Here is a 14429-nt window from a genome sequence, read left to right on the forward strand (position 1 = left end):
TGTGAAGGTACAAGGGATACAGGAAACCCAGAAGTGAAGCATCGGAAACGAAAAGTGGTCTCGCAGGATAGGCATAAAACATAGATAGTAAGTAGAGTCCGTCTTCTTGTACTTAAGTCGGCATTGTGCTTTTTGTATTTAATTCCTAATGCAGTTTCTAAGTTTCATCGCTAGCGGCAAAGACGAAGGGATACAGCAAACCTGAAGTGAAGCATCAGAATCTAAAACTGGTCTCACAGGATAGGCTGAAAACATAGGCAGTAAGATGAGTCAGTCTGCTTGTACTTAGGTCGGCATTGTGGCTTTTGTATTCAATTGCGATGCATATTCTGTGTTTCATCGTCAACATGAAGGTTCAGTGGATACGGTAAACATGAAGTTAAGCATCGGCATCGAAAACTGGTCTCACAGCAAAGGCTCAAAACATAGACAGTAAAAAGAGCCAGTCTTCTTATACTTAAGTCGGCATTGTGCCTTATGTATTTAATTCCCATGCAATTTTTGTGTTTCATCGTCAATGTGAAGTTCAAGGGATACAGTAAACCTGATGTGTAGCATCGGAATCAAAATCTGGTCTCACAGGAAGGGATCAAAACATAGACACTAAGAAGAGTCAGTTTTCTTGTACTTAAGTCGGCATTGTGCCCTTTATATTTAATTCCGAAGCAATTTCTGTGCTTCATCGTCAATGTGAAGGTATAAGGGATACAGTAAACCTGATGTGTAGCATCGGAATCAAAAACTGGTCTCACAGGAAAGGCTCAAATCATAGACAGTAAGAAGTCAGTATTCTTGTACTTAAGTCGGCATTTTGCCCTTTGTATTTTAATCCGATGCAATATCTGTGTTCCACGTTAATATGAAGGTCCAAGGGATATAGTAAATCTGAAGTGAAGCATCGCAATCTAATACTGGTCTCACAGGAACGGCTCAAAATATAGACGGTTAGAAGACTCAGTCTTCTTGTACTTAATTTGGCATTGTGCTTCTTGTATTTAATTCCGATGCAGTTTCTAAGTTTCATCGTTAAGGGGAAGGACGAAGTGATACAGCAAACCTGAAGTGAAGCATCGGAATCTAAAACTGGTCTCAGAGGAAAGGCTTAAAACATAGACAGTAAGATGAGACAGTCATCTTGCACATAAGTCGACATTGTGCCTTTTGTATATAATTCCGATGCAATATCTGTGATTCGTCGTCAATGTGAAGGTCCAAGTGATACAGAAAACATGTAGTGAAGCATCGGAATCTGAAACTGGTCTAACAGGAATAGGTCACAACGTAGACACTAGGAAGAGTCTGTCCTCTTGTAGTTAAGTCGCCATTGTGCCTTTCGTATTTAATTCCGATGCAATTTCTGAGATTCATCGTCATTGTGATGCTCCAAGGGATACAGTAAAACTGCAGTTGTGCATCGGAATCTAAAACTGGTCTCACAGGAATGGCTCAAAACATTCACAGTAAGAATAGTTTGTCCTCTTATACTTAAATCGGCATTGAACCTTTTGTATTTAATTCCTATGCAATTTCTGTATTTCATCGTCTATGTGAAGGTCCAAGGGATACAGTAAACCTGACGTGAAGCATCGGAATCTAAAACTGGTCTCACAGGATAGGCTCAAAACATAGACAGTACGAAGAATCAGTCCTCTTCTACTTAAGTCTACATTGTGCCTTTTGTATTTAATTCCGTTGCAATTTCTGTGATTCATCATCAATGTGATGGTCCAAGGGATACAGTAAACCTGAAGTAAAGCATCGGAATCAAAAACTGGTGACACAGGAAAGGCTCAAATCATAGACTGTAAGAAGAGTCAGTCTTCTTGTACTTACGTCGGCATTGTTCCTTTTGTATTTAATTCCGATGCAATTTCTGTGTTTCATCGTCAATGTGAGGGTACAAGGGATACAGTAAACCCAGAAGTGAAGCATCGGAATCTAAAACTGGTCTCACAGGAAAGGCTCAAAACATAGGCAGTAAGATGAGTCAGTCTTCTTGTACTTAGGTCGGCATTGTGGCTTTTGTATTCAATTGCGATGCATATTCTGTGTTTCATCGTCAACATGAAGGTTCAGTGGATACAGTAAACCTGAAGTTAAGCATCGGCGTCGAAAACTGGTCTCACAGCAAAGGCTACAAACATAGACAGTAAAAAGAGCCAGTCTTCTTATACTTAAGTCGCCATTGTGCCTTTTGTATTTAATTCCGTTGCAATTTCTGTGTTTCATCGTCAATGTGAAGGTACAAGGGATACAGTAAACCCAGAAGTGAAGCATCGGAAACGAAAAGTGGTCTCGCAGGATAGGCTTAAAACATAGACAAGTAGAGTCAGTCTTCTTGTACTTAAGTCGGCATTGTGCTTTTTTTATTTAATTCCGATGCAGTTTCTAAGTTTCATCGCTAACGGGAAAGACGAAGGGATACAGCAAACCTGAAGTGAAGCATCGGAATCTAAAACTGGTCTCACAGGATAGGCTCAAAACATAGGCAGGAAGATGAGTCAGTCTTCTTGTACTTAGGTCGGCATTGTGGCTTTTGTATTCAATTGCGATGCATATTCTATGTTTCATCGTCAACATGAAGGTTCAGTGGATACAGTAAACCTGAAGTTAAGCATCGGCATCGAAAACTGGTCTCACAGCAAAGGCTCAAAACATAGGCAGTAAGCTGAGTCAGTCTTCTTGTACTTAGGTCGGCATTGTGGCTTTTGTATTCAATTGCGATGCATATTCTATGTTTCATCGTCAACATGAAGGTTCAGTGGATACAGTATACCTGAATTTAAGCATCGGCATCGAAAACTGGTCTCACAGCAAAGGCTCAAAACATAGACAGTAAAAAGAACTAGTCTTCTTATACTTAAGTCGGCATTGTGCCTTTTGTATTTAATTCCCATGCAATTTTTGTGTTTCATCGTCAATGTGAAGTTCAAGGGATACAGTAAACCTGATGTGTAGCATCGGAATCAAAATCTGGTCTCACAGGAAGGGATCAAACATAGACAGTAAGAATAGTCAGTTTTCTTGTACTTAAGTCGGCATTGTGCCTTTTTTATTTAATTCCGATGCAATTTCTGTGCTTCATCGTCAATGTGAAGGTCCAAGGGATACAGTAAACCTGATGTGAAGCATCGGAATCAAAAACTGGTCTCACAGGAAAGGCTCAAATCATAAACAGTAAGAAGTCAGTATTCTTGTACTTACGTCGGCATTGTGCCCTTTGTATTTTTATTCCGATGCAATATCTGTGTTTCCACGTCAATATAAAGGTCCAAGGGATATAGTAAATCTGAAGTGAAGCATCGCAATCTAATACTGGTCTCACAGGAAAGGCTCAAAGTATAGACGGTTAGAAGACTCAGTCTTCTAGTACTTAAGTTGGCATTGTGCTTCTTGTATTTAATTCCGATGCAGTTTCTAAATTTCATCGTTAATGTGAAGGTCGAAGGGATACAGAAAAGCTGAAGTGAAGCATCGGATTCTAATACTGGTCTCACAGGAAATGCCAAAACAGAGACAGTAAGATGAGTCAGTCTTCTTGTACTTAAGACGGCATTGTGGCATTTGTATTAAATTCCGATGAAATTTCTGTGTTTCATCGTCAACATGAAGGTTCAATGGATACAGTAAACTTGAAGTTAAGCATCGGAAACTAAAACTGGTCTCACAGGAAAGGCTCAAAACATAGACTGTGAGAAGAGTCAGTCTTCTTATACTTAAATCGCATTGTGCCTTTTGTATTTAATTCCCATGCAATTTTTGTGTTTCATTGTCAATGTGAAGGTCAAGGGATACAGTAAACCTGATGTGTAGCATCGGAATCAAAAAGTGGTCTCACAGGAAAGGCTCAAAACATAGACAGTAAGAAGTCAGTCTTCTTGTACTTAAGTCGGCATTGTGCCATTTGTATTTCATTCCGATGCAATTTCTGTGTTTCATCGTCAATGTGAAGGTACAAAGGATACAGTAAACCCGGAAGTGAAGCATCGGAAACGAAAAGTGGTCTCGCAGGATAGTCTTAATACATAGACAGTAAGAAGTGTCAGTCATGTTGTACTTAAATCGGCATTGTGCTTTTTTGTATTTAATTCCGTTGCAGTTTCTAAGTTTCATCGTTAAGGGGAAGGACGAAGGGATACAGCAAACCTGAAGTGAAGCATCGGAATCTAAAACTAGTCTCAGAGGAAAGGCTTAAAACATAGACAGTGAGATGAGTCAGTCTTCTTGTAGATAAGTCGACATTGTGCCTTTTGTATATAATTTCGATGCAATATCTGTGATTCGTCGTCAATGTGAAGGTCCAAGTGATACAGAAAACTTGTAGTGAAGCATCGGAATCTGAAACTGGTCTAACAGGAATAGGTCACAACGTAGACATTAGGAAGAGTCTGTCCTCTTGTACTTAAGTCGCCATTGTGTTTTTTGTATTTAATTCCGATGCAATTTCTGAGTTTCATCGTCATTGTGATGCTCCAAGGGATACAGTAAAACTGCAGTTGTGCATCGGAATCTAAAACTGGTCTCACATGAATGGCTCAAAACATTCACAGTAAGAATAGTTTGTCCTCTTATACTTAAGTCGGCATTGAGTCTTTTGTATTTAATTCCGATGCAATTTCTGTATTTCATCGTCTATGTGAAGGTCCAAGGGATACAGTAAAGCTGACGTGAAGCATCGGAATCTAAAACTGGTCTCACAGGATAGGCTCAAAACATAGACTGTACGAAGAATCAGTCCTCTTGTACTTAAGTCGCCATTGTGCCTTTTGTATTTAATTCCGTTGCAATTTCTGTGATTCATCATCAATGTGATGGTCCAAGGGATACAGTAAACCTGAAGTAAAGCATCGGAATCAAAAACTGGTGACACAGGAAAGGAAAAAAACATAGACAGTAACAAGAGTCAGTCTTCTATTACTTGCGTCGGCATTGTGCCTTTTGTATTTAATTCCGATTCAATTACTGTGAGTCATCGTCAATGTGATGGTCCAAGGGATACAGTAAACCTGAAGTGAACCATCGGAATCTAAAACTGGTCTCACAGGAAAGGCTAAAATCATAGACTGTAAGAAGAGTCAGTCATCTTGTACTTACGTCGGCATTGTGCCTTCTGTATTTAATTCCGATGCAATTTCTGTGTTTCATCGTCAATGTGAAGGTACAAGGGATACAGTAAACCCAGAAGTGAAGCATCGGAAGCGAAAAGTGGTCTCGCAGGATAGGCTTAAATCATAGACAAGTAGAGTCAGTCTTCTTGTACTTAAGTCGGCATTGTGCTTTTTTTATTTAATTCCGATGCACTTTATAAGTTTCATCGCTAACGGGAAAGACGAAGGGATACAGCAAACCTGAAGTGAAGCATCGGAATCTAAAACTGGTCTCACAGGATAGGCTCAAAACATAGGCAGTAAGATGAGTCAGTCTTCTTGTACTTAGGTCGGCATTGTGGCTTTTGTATTCAATTGCGATGCATATCTTTGTTGCATCGTTAACTTGAAGGTTCAGTGGATACAGTAAACCTGAAGTTAAGCATCGGCATCGAAGACTGGTCTCACAGCAAAGGCTACAAAAATAGACAGTAAAAAGAACCAGTCTTCTTATACTTAAGTCGGTATTGTGCCATTTGTATTTAATTCCGATGCAATTTCTGTGTATCATCGTCAATGTGAAGGTACAAGGGATACAGTAAACCCAGAAGTGAAGCATCGGAAACGAAAAGTGGTCTCGCAGGATAGGCTTAAAACATAGACAAGTAGAGTCAGTCTTCTTGTACTTACGTCGGCATTGTGCTTTTTTTATTTAATTCCGATGCAGTTTCTAAGTTTCATCGCTAACGGGAAAGACGAAGGGATACAGCAAACCTGAAGTGAAGCATCGGAATCTAAAACTGGTCTCACAGGATAGGCTCAAAACATAGGCAGGAAGATGAGTCAGTCTTCTTGTACTTAGGTCGGCATTGTGGCTTTTGTATTCAATTGCGATGCATATTCTATGTTTCATCGTCAACATGAAGGTTCAGTGGATACAGTAAACCTGAAGTTAAGCATCGGCATCGAAAACTGGTCTCACAGCAAAGGCTCAAAACATAGGCAGTAAGATGAGTCAGTCTTCTTGTACTTAGGTCGGCATTGTGGCTTTTGTATTCAATTGCGATGCATATTCTATGTTTCATCGTCAACATGAAGGTTCAGTGGATACAGTAAACCTGAAGTTAAGCATCGGCATCGAAAACTGGTCTCACAGCAAAGGCTCAAAACATAGACAGTAAAAAGAACTAGTCTTCTTATACTTAAGTCGGCATTGTGCCTTTTGTATTTAATTCCCATGCAAATTTTGTGCTTCATCGTCAATGTGAAGGTCCAAGGGATACAGTAAACCTGATGTGAAGCATCGGAATCAAAAACTGGTCTCACAGGAAAGGCTCAAATCATAAACAGTAAGAAGTCAGTATACTTGTACTTACGTCGGCATTGTGCCCTTTGTATTTTTATTCCGATGCAATATCTGTGTTTCCACGTCAATATAAAGGTCCAAGGGATATAGTAAATCTGAAGTGAAGCATCGCAATCTAATACTGGTCTCACAGGAAAGGCTCAAAGTATAGACGGTTAGAAGACTCAGTCTTCTAGTACTTCAGTTGGCATTGTGCTTCTTGTATTTAATTCCGATGCAGTTTCTAAATTTCATCGTTAATGTGAAGGTCGAAGGGATACAGAAAAGCTGAAGTGAAGCATCGGATTCTAATACTGGTCTCACAGGAAATGCCAAAACAGAGACAGTAAGATGAGTCAGTCTTCTTGTACTTAAGACGGCATTGTGGCATTTGTATTAAATTCCGATGAAATTTCTGTGTTTCATCGTCAACATGAAGGTTCAATGGATACAGTAAACTTGAAGTTAAGCATCGGAAACTAAAACTGGTCTCACAGGAAAGGCTCAAAACATAGACGGTGAGAAGAGTCAGTCTTCTTATACTTAAATCGGCATTGTGCCTTTTGTATTTAATTCCCATGCAATTTTTGTGTTTCATTGTCAATGTGAAGGTCAAGGGATACAGTAAACCTGATGTGTAGCATCGGAATCAAAAAGTGGTCTCACAGGAATGGCTCAAAACATAGACAGTAAGAAGTCAGTCTTCTTGTACTTAAGTCGGCATTGTGCCATTTGTATTTCATTCCGATGCAATTTCTGTGTTTCATCGTCAATGTGAAGGTACTAGGGATACAGTAAACCCAGAATTGAAGCATCGGAAACGAAAAGTGGTCTCGTAGGATAGTCTTAATACATAGACAGTAAGATGAGTCAGTCATGTTGTACTTAAGTCGGCATTGTGTTTTTGTATTTAATTCCGATGCAGTTTTTAGTTTCATCGTTAAGGGGAAGGACGAAGGGATACAGCAAACCTGAAGTGAAGCATCGGAATCTAAAACTGGTTTCAGAGGAAAAGGCTCAAAAACATAGACAGTAAGATGAGTCAGTCTTCTTGTAGATAAGTCGACATTGTGCCTTTTGTATATAATTCCGATGCAATATCTGTGATTCGTCGTCAATGTGAAGGTCCAAGTGATACAGAAAACTTGTAGTGAAGCATCGGAATCTGAAACTGGTCTAACAGGAATAGGTCACAACGTAGACATTAGGAAGAGTCTGTCCTCTTGTACTTAAGTCGCCATTGTGCCTTTTGTATTTAATTCCGATGCAATTTCTGAGTTTCATCGTCATTGTGATGCTCCAAGGGATACAGTAAAACTGCAGTTGTGCATCGGAATCTAAAACTGGCCTCACAGGAAAGGCTCAAATCATAGACTGTAAGAAGAGTCAGTCTTCTTGTACTTACGTCGGCATTGTGCCTTTTGTATTTAATTCCGATGCAATTTCTGTGTTTCATCATCAATGTGAAGGTACAAGGGATACAGTAAACCCAGAAGTGAAGCATCGGTAACGAAAAGTGGTCTCGCAGGATAGGCTTAATTCATAGACAGTAAGTAGAGTCAGTCTTCTTGTACTTAAGTCGGCATTGTGCTTTTTGTATTTAATTCCGATGCAGTTTCTAAGTTTCATCGGTGACGGGAAGGACGAATGGATACAGCAAACCTGAAGTGAAGCATCGGAATCTAAAACTGGTCTTACAGGAAAGGCTCAAAACATAGACAGTAAGATGAGTCAGTCTTCTTGTACTTAGGTCGGCATTGTGGCTTTTGTATTCAATTCCGATGCATATTCTGTGTTTCATCGTCAACATGAAGGTTCAATGGATACAGTAAACCTGAAGTTAAGCATCGGCATCGAAAACTGGTCTCACAGGAAAGGCTCAAAAAATAGACAGTAAAAAGAGTCAGTCTTCTTATACTTAAGTCGGCATTGTGTCTTTTGTATTTAATTCCCATGCAATTTTTGTGTTTCATCGTCAATGTGAAGGTCCAAGGGATGCAGTAAACCTGATGTGTAGCATCGGAATCAAAAACTGGTCTCACAGGAAAGGCTCAAAACGTAGACAGTAAGAAGAGTCAGTTTTCTTGTACTTAAGTCGGCATTGTGCCCTTTGTATTTTTATTCCGATGCAATATCTGTGTTTCCACGTCAATATGACGGTCCGAGGGATATACTAAATCTGAAGTGAAGCATCGCAATCTGTCTCGCAGGAAAGGCTCAAAATATAGACAAGTAGAAGAGTCAGTCTTCTTGTACTTAAGTTGGCATTGTGCGTCTTGTACTTATTTCCGATGCAGTTTCTAAATTTCATCGTTAATGTGAAGGTCGAAGGAATACAGAAAAGCTGAAGTGAAGCATCGGATTCTAAAACTGGTCTCACAGGAAAAGCTCAAAACAGAGACAGTAAGATGAGTCAGTCTTCTTGTACTTAATACGGCATTGTGGCATTTGTATTCAATTCCGATGAAATTTCAATGGATACAGTAAACCTGAAGTTAAGCATCGGAAACTAAAACTGGTCTCACAGGAAAGGCTCAAAACATAGACAGTGAGAAGAGTCAGTCTTCTTAAACTTAAGTCGGCATTGTGCCTTTTGTATTTAATCGCCATGAAATTTTTGTGTTTCATTGTCAATGTGAAGGTCAAGGGATACAGTAAACCTGATGTGTAGCATCGGAATCAAAAAGTGGTCTCACAGGAAAGGCTCAAACATAGACAGTAAGAAGTCAGTCTTCTTGTACTTAAGTCGGCATTGTGCCATTTGTATTTCATTCCGATGCAATTTCTGTGTTTCATCGTCAATGTGAAGGTACAAAGGATACAGTAAACCCAGAAGTGAAGCATCGGAAACGAAAAGTGGTCTCGCAGGATAAGCTTAATGCATAGACATTAAGATGAGTCAGTCTTCTTGTACTTAAGTCGGCATTGTGGCTCTTGTATTCAATTCCGATGCATTTTCTGTGTTTCATCGTCAACATGGAGGTTCAGTAAATACAGTAAACCTGAAGTTAAGCATCGGAAACGAAATCTGGTCTCACAGGAAAGGCTCAAAAAATGGACAATGAAAAGAGTCAGTGTTCTTATACTTAAATCGGCATTGTGCCTTTTGTATTTAATTCCCATGCAAATTTTGTGTTTCATTGTCAATGTGAAGGTCAAGGGATACAGTATACCTGATGTGTAGCATCGGAATCTAAAACTGGTCTGACATTAAAGGCTCAAACATAGACAGTAAGAAGAGTCAGTCTTGTTGTACTTAAGTTGGCATTGTGATTCTTGTATGTAATTCAGATGCAATTTCTGTGTTTCATCGTCAATGTGGATGTCCAAGGAATACAGTAAACCTGAAGTGAAGCATCCGAATCTAAAACTGGTCTCACAGGAAAGGCTCAAAACATAGACAGTAAAAAGAGTCAGTCTTCTTATACTTATGTCGGCATTGTGTGTTTTGTATTTAATTCCCATGCAATTTTTGTGTTTCAACGTCAATGTGAAGGTCCAAGGGATACAGTAAACCTGATGTGTAGCATCGGAATCTAAAAGTGGTCTCACAGGAAAGGCTCAAAACATAGACAGTAAGAAGTCAGTCTTCTTGCACTTAAGTCAGCATTGTGCCATTTGTATTTCATTCCGATGCAATTTCTGTGTTTCATCGTCAATGTGAAGGTACAAAGGATACAGTAAACCCAGAAGTGAAGCATCGGAAACGAAAAGTGGTCTCGCATGATAGGCTTAATGCATAGACAGTAAGAAGTGTCAGTCATCTTGTACTAAAGTCGGCATTGTGCTTTTTGTATTTAATTCCGATGCAGTTTCTAAGTTTCATCGTTAAGGGTAAGGACGAAGGGATACAGCAAACCTGAAGTGAAGCATCGGAATCTAAAACTGGTCTCAGAGGAAAGGCTCAAAACATAGACAGTAAGATGAGTCAGTCGTCTTGTACTTAAATCGACATTGTGCCTTTTGTATGTAATTCCGATGCAATATCTGTGATTCGTCGTCAATGTGAAGGTCCAAGTGATACAGAAAACTTGTAGTGAAGCACTCGGAATCTGGAACTGGTCTAACTGGAATAGGTCACAACGTAGACATTAGGAAGAGTCAGGACTCTTGTACTTATGTTGCCATTGTGCCTTTTGTATTTAATTCCGAAGCAATTTCTGAGTTTCATCGTCATTGTGATAGTCCAAGGTATACAGTAAAACTGCAGTTGTGCATCGGAATCTAAAACTGGTCTCACAGGAATGGCTCAAATCATTCACAGTAAGAATAGTTAGTCCTCTTATACTTAATTCGGTATTGTGCCTTTTGTATTTAATTCCGATGAAATTTCTGTATTTCATCGTGTATATGAAGGTCCAAGGGATACAGTAAACCTGACGTGAAGCATCGGAATCTAAAACTGGTCTCACAGGATAGGCTCAAAGCATAGACAGTACGAAGAGTCAGTCCTCTTGTACTTAAGTCGCCATTGTGCCTTTTGTATTTAATTCCGTTGCAATTTCTGTGATTCACCGTCAATGTGATGGTCCAAGGGATACAGTAAACCTGAAGTGAAGCATCGGAATCAAAAACTGGTGACACAGGAAAGGCTCAAATCATACATAGTAAGAAGAGTCAGTCTTCTATTACTTACGTCGGCATTGTGGCTGTTGTATTCAATTCCGATGCATTTTCTGTGTTTCATCGTCAACATGGAGGTTCAGTGGATACAGTAAACCCGAAGTTAAGCATCGGAAACTAAATCTGGTCTCACAGGAAAGGCTCAAAAATGGACAATGAAAAGAGCCAGTGTTCTTATACTTAAATCGGCATTGTGCCTTTTGTAATTAAATCCCATGCAAATTTTGTGTTTCATTGTCAATGTGAAGGTCAAGGGATGCAGTATACCTGATGTGTAGCATCGGAATCTAAAACTGGTCTGACATTAAAGGCTCAAACATAGACAGTAAGAAGAGTCAGTCTTCTTGTACTTAAGTCGGCATTGTGATTCTTGTATGTAATTCAGATGCAATTTCTGTGTTTCATCGTCAATGTGGATGTCCAAGGAATACAGTAAACCTGAAGTGAAGCATCCGAATCTAAAACTGATCTCACAGGAAAGGCTCAAAACATAAAGGTAAGAAATGTCAGTCCTCTTGTACTTAAGTCGGCATTGGGCCATTTGTATTTAATTCGGATTCAATTTCTGTGTTTCATCGTCAATGTGAAGGTCAAGGGATACAGTAAACCTGATGTGTAGCATCGGAATAAAAAACTGGTCTCACAGGAAAGGCTCAAAATATAGACAGTAAGAAGAGTCAGTTTTTTTGTTGTTAAGTCAGGATTGTGCCGTTTGTATTTAATTACGACACAAGTTGATTGAATCATCGTCAATGTGAAGGTCCAAGGGATACAGTAAACCTGTAGTGAAGCATCCGAATCTAAAACTGGTCTGACATTAAAGGCTCAAACATAGACAGTAAGAAGAGTCAGTCTTCTTGTACTTAAGTCGGCATTGTGATTCTTGTATGTAATCAGATGCAATTTCTGTGTTTCATCGTCAATGTGGATGTCCAAGGAATACAGTAAAACTGAAGTGAAGCATCGCAATCTGAAACTTGTCTCACAGGAAAGGCTCAAAACATAGACAGTAAGAAAAGTCAGTGTTCTTGTACTCAAGTCGGCATTGTGGCATTTGTGTTTCATGCCGATGAAATTTCTGTGTTTCATCGTCAATGTGAAGGTTCAAGGGATACAGTAAACCTGATGTGTAGCATCGGAATCAAAAACTGGTCTCACAGGAAAGGCTCAAAATATAGACAGTAAGAAGTCAGTCTTCTTGTACTTAAGTCGCCATTGTGCTGTTTGTATTTAATTCCGATGTAGTTTCTGAGTTTCACAGTAAACCTGAAGTGATGCACGGAATCTAAAACCGGTTTCACAGGAAAGGCCCAAAACATAGACAGTAAGAAGAGTCAGTTTTCTTGTACGTAAGTCGGCATTATGCCATTTGTATTTAAATCCGAAGCAATTTCTGTGTTTCATCGTCAACATGAAGGTTCAATGCATACAGTATACCTGAAGTTAAGCATCGGAAACTAAAACTGGTCTGACATTGAGGGCTCAAACATAGACAGTAAGAAGAGTCAGTCTTCTTGTACTTAAGTCGGCATTGTGCCTTTTGTATTTAATTCCCATGCAATTTTTGTGTTTCATCATCAATGTGATGGTCCAAGGGATACAGTAAACCTGCAGTTGTGGATCGGAATCAGAAACGTGTGTCACAGGAAAGGTTCAAAACATAGACAGTAAGAAGAGTCACTCTTCTTGTTCTTAAGTCGGCATTGTGCCTTTTGAATTTAATGCCGATGCAATTTCTGTGTTTCATCGTCAATGTGAAGGCCCAAGTGATACAGTAAACCTGAAGTGAAGCATCGGAATTTAAAACAGGTCTGACATTGAAGGCACAAACATAGACAGTAAGAAGAGTCAGTCATCTTGTACTTAAGTCGGCATTGTGGCTTTTGTGATACACTCCTGGAAATTGAAATAAGAACACCGTGAATTCATTGTCCCAGGAAGGGGAAACTTTATTGACACATTCCTGGGGTCAGATACATCACATGATCACACTGACAGAACCACAGGCACATAGACACAGGCAACAGAGCATGCACAATGTCGGCACTAGTACACTGTATATCCACCTTTCGCAGCAAAGCAGGCTGCTATTCTCCCATGGAGACGATCGTAGAGATGCTGGATGTAGTCCTGTGGAACGGCTTGCCATGCCATTTCCACCTGGCGCCTCAGTTGGACCAGCGTTCCTGCTGGACGTGCAGACCGCGTGAGACGACGCTTCATCCAGTCCGAAACATGCTCAATGGGGGACAGATCCGGAGATCTTGCTGGCCAGGGTAGTTGACTTACACCTTCTAGAGCACGTTGGGTGGCACGGGATACATGCGGACGTGCATTGTCCTATTGGAACAGCAAGTTCCCTTGCCGGTCTAGGAATGGTAGAACGATGGGTTCGATGACGGTTTGGATGTACCGTGCACTATTCAGTGTCCCCTCGACGATCACCAGTGGTGTACGGCCAGTGTAGGAGATCGCTCCCCACACCATGATGCCGGGTGTTGGCCCTGTGTGTCTCGGTCGTATGCAGTCCTGATTGAGGAGCTCACCTGCACGGCGCCAAACACGCATACGACCATCATTGGCACCAAGGCAGAAGCGACTCTCATCGCTGAAGACGACACGTCTCCATTCGTCCCTCCATTCACGCCTTTCGCGACACCACTGGAGGCGGGCTGCACGATGTTGGGCCGTGAGCGGAAGACGGCCTAACGGTGTGCGGGACCGTAGCCCAGCTTCATGCAGACGGTTGCGAATGGTCCTCGCCGATGCCCCAGGAGCAACAGTGTCCCTAATTTGCTGGGAAGTGGCGGTGCGGTCCCCTACGGCACTGCGTAGGATCCTACGGTCTTGGCGTGCATCCGTGCGCCGCTGCGGTCCGGTCCCAGGTCGACGGGCACGTGCACCTTCCGCCGACCACTGGCGACAACATCGATGTACCGTGGAGACCTCACGCCCCACGTGTTGAGCAATTCGGCGGTACGTCCACACGGCCTCCCGCATGCCCACTATACGCCCTCGCTCAAAGTCCGTCAACTGCACATACGGTTCACGTCCACGCTGTCGCGGCATGCTACCAGTGTTAAAGACTGCGATGGAGCTCCGTATGCCACGGCAAACTGGCTGACACTGACGGCGGCGGTGCACAAATGCTGCGCAGCTAGCGCCATTCGACGGCAAACACCGCGGTTCCTGGTGTGTCCGCTGTGCCGTGCGTGTGATCATTGCTTGTACAGCCCTCTCGCAGTGTCCGGAGCAAGTATGGTGGGTCCGACTCACCGGTGTCAATGTGTTCTTTTTTCCATTTCCAGGAGTGTTAATTCAGATGCAATTTCTGTCTTTCATCGTCAATGTGAAGGTCCAAGGGATACAGTAAT

Source organism: Schistocerca nitens, chromosome 7 (genome assembly GCF_023898315.1).
Source record: "Schistocerca nitens isolate TAMUIC-IGC-003100 chromosome 7, iqSchNite1.1, whole genome shotgun sequence".
Lineage (NCBI taxonomy): Eukaryota > Metazoa > Arthropoda > Insecta > Orthoptera > Acrididae > Schistocerca > Schistocerca nitens.